We start from the raw sequence: 3,062 nt of genomic DNA, 5'->3' as shown, positions 1-3,062 counted from the left end.
CCCCCGCCTGCCTGCTGGTCCAGCAGAGAGCAAAGCCTGCCGTCACACTCAGGTGATGAGCAGGGTGTGTTCTCAGCAGGTCAGGCTCAGCAGGTGTTAGGAGGAAAACTAGGACTGTCTCTGACCTGGGACGTCATATGAGAAATTAGCACAGCTCCCCAGCAAATTGTTGTGCTAATTATAGGAGGAGGAAGTGATTTATATTGGCTCAGAGGCTTCTACGGCCAAGGGTCAGCCAGGTCCTGGCCTGGCACAGGGTCAGCTCTGACCGAGGAGCCGGGTGTGCACAGTCCCAGCATGGCCCTTTTTGGGTCAAATGGGCACCTTGTCTCCCCTGGGTGCTGCTGCCTTGGTGAAGGCAGCCCTGCCAGACAGCCCTAGACAGCTCACCCACAAGGCCTGGCCAACACATGTCAATCTCAGGTGAGAACATGAGAACCCCCTGCTGCCGCCCCTGATTTAAACCCGGCTCGTCCCTTCCCAGGCAGCGCTGGGGAGATACTTCAACTTTTCCCTTCCCTCCCCTCCATCGGGGCAGCCAAAGGGAGCTGAGAGTGGAGCGGGCCGGGGGTGCATCACCTTAGCCACTCTGGCTGCAGATGTGACACCAGCATGGGACGCTGCTGGGGCTTAGAGAGAAGGGCAGGGCGCTGCATGCGGGTGCGGGGACACTGCCGGTGGGGCACAAGGTCGCTCCCCCTCAGTGGGACCAGCCGGTCCAAGTTCTGCTCCTCAGGACAATGCATGAACATGGCAAATTTAGCATGACGGCATCAACGATCCTCCCACTGGGGACTGTCCCTCTGTCCTCAGGAGCCACCAATCTCCCTGTCCCTGGGAGCTTGGTCCACCTGGCTCACATGGCACGGTTTTAAATCTGCACTCTGTGAACGCGGCTTGGGGCCAAGCGGGGGCATGCTGCCTGGGCTGAAGTCTCCCACGCTGCGGGTTGTGCAGCTCTCCTCTTGGGACAAGGGACCCTTAAGCTGTGCTCTGAGCTGTCTCAGGGAAGAAGTGAGGGGCTGTCAGGGCCCTGGGGTGCCGTTGGCGCTGGCTGTGCCCTGGGAACCCCCAAATGCCACTAACCGTGGCTGAAGGCTGCGGGGCTGTGCCAGCCTCTGTTTCTGCTCCTTCCAGCACAGCTGTGTTTGCCTTCACGTGGCACCCGACACTGAGCAAACAGAGCATGGGGAGAGGCGAGCAGCTGGCAGGGAGGGCCAGCACTGACCATGTCCCCATTGCTGCATCCCTGTGCTCCCCCCGTTGCAGGCTTTGCAATAAAAATGCGGATCCAGTTTGAGCTGGGAGACTGCAGGGTGGGGACACCTGGCAGGCCATGACTGCTGGAGCAAGAAGTGTTGTTGCAGGGTATGGGAGAGATTCCCCAGCCTTGCTTTCAGGGGCGAAAAGATCTGCTTTATCCCATGGATGCTGTCACCACATTGGAGGATGACCCACAGGGTTACGCGGGCTCACCAGCTCCGCGCAGAGGGGTCTCGATTGATACAGTTTGTTACAAGCACTGTCTGGGTGTCCCGTGTGGTCATTGCCCTCCCGTGGCCATTTCCAGGCCAGCCAAGTCCAGCACTGTGTGTGTGGACAAGGCTGGAGGTTGTCGAGGCTGGCTTGGGCCACCCCGTCACCAGCACGAGCTGTGCTCAGACAAGAAGCCGCAGTAGATCGGGGTGCTCCGACAGCCCTCTCCTGCTTTGCTGGACCCCGTCCTAAAGCACTGCTGGTGATCAGCTTCTCCTGGTGATTAGCTTAAATCTCACTTGCTACCACTGAACCTGTCCCAGCCTTTTTAGACACAAGGGCCATGACAGTGTGCTGTTGGGAGACCACCAGCCAAGCTGTAGCAGGACCGATGGGCATGACCACACGCACTCACACCATCATATCCTACTGCTCATCAGCGTGTGCCTTAAATCCTCCCACAGGACACCAAGCAGCTGGAGAGTTGGAGTGTCCCCAGAAGCACACATTCCTCTCTGCAGGCCACTAGCAATGAAAAATGAGCACGCATTGCCGAAACACCTCGGGCTTCCTGTGGCACTGGAGAGGCAGCGCCAGTTCTCTGGTCCTGACTCGAGGCTGTCCCATCCCCACTGCTGGGGAAGAAGGTGCACAGGTGGACCTGGCATGGGGTGACCAAGGCAGGAACCAGGGTGACATCGTGGTTAGCAGGGTGACACTTGCTGATGGAGGATAAATATGAACATCTCAGCAACTTCCCTCCTACACATAGGGATCCAGTTCCCTCGAGCAAACCTACCAGCTTTCCACCTGGCCTGCCCCCCAAAACACACAGACACTCCTGTTTGCAGCCAGGCTTCACAGCTGTACCTTGGGTGGGGAGTGGGTTTGGCCAGGCAAGCTTATGCCATGAAAAGCTCTGCTGCTGCCGAGCTGGTGAGAGTGAAGCCTCATGGCAGCCAAAATCTGTAGTTTGGGTCTTAGGTAGACATAAAGCTCCTCTGGCCACAGGATACCCCAAAGCTGGCCAAGACCTTTCCTTTTCCTAACTGTGGCCTCACTTATTTTGGCTCCTGTTCTCCTTCCCTGCCCACTGCCCCCCGTCCCAGGAGTACAGGGATGCTGGGAGACATGGCTTCAGGTGTCACGTGAGCCATTTTGCTGCAGCCCAGCGGTATCTTTGTCATGGTCGTGAACCAAGGGCAAAGAGGAGCTGCCCACTGTGGGCACAGTGCTCCATGGGCTGGCCCATGGATATGGGATGAACTCGTGTCAGGGCTGGGGCAGATCCAGACAAGCCCTGAAGGGCTGGATGTAGTGTCTGCATCGGGTCCTGGGCTCGGGGCTTTTGCTATCCTTCACATCTCCTTGCTGCAGTCTCATCCTTCCCGAACAGCCTGCAGGGGGGCTGGGGTGGGCCACCAGCTCTGGACTGCTGACTGAGTGAGACCTGGGTGCTCTGAGCCCTTCCCACCTTCCAGGGCCCCAGCTGGGGGGCACAGTGTGGGGTGCCTGGGGTTGGCCGTGGCAGGGGCCAGGGCCACAGGCACAGGGGAGGGATGGTTGCCTGCAGGGCCCCAAGGTGC

The sequence above is a fragment of the Fulmarus glacialis genome, unplaced genomic scaffold (genome assembly GCF_000690835.1).
Source record: "Fulmarus glacialis isolate BGI_N327 unplaced genomic scaffold, ASM69083v1 scaffold34894, whole genome shotgun sequence".
Classification (NCBI taxonomy): Eukaryota; Metazoa; Chordata; class Aves; order Procellariiformes; family Procellariidae; genus Fulmarus; species Fulmarus glacialis.
This window is presented reverse-complemented; position numbering follows the sequence as displayed.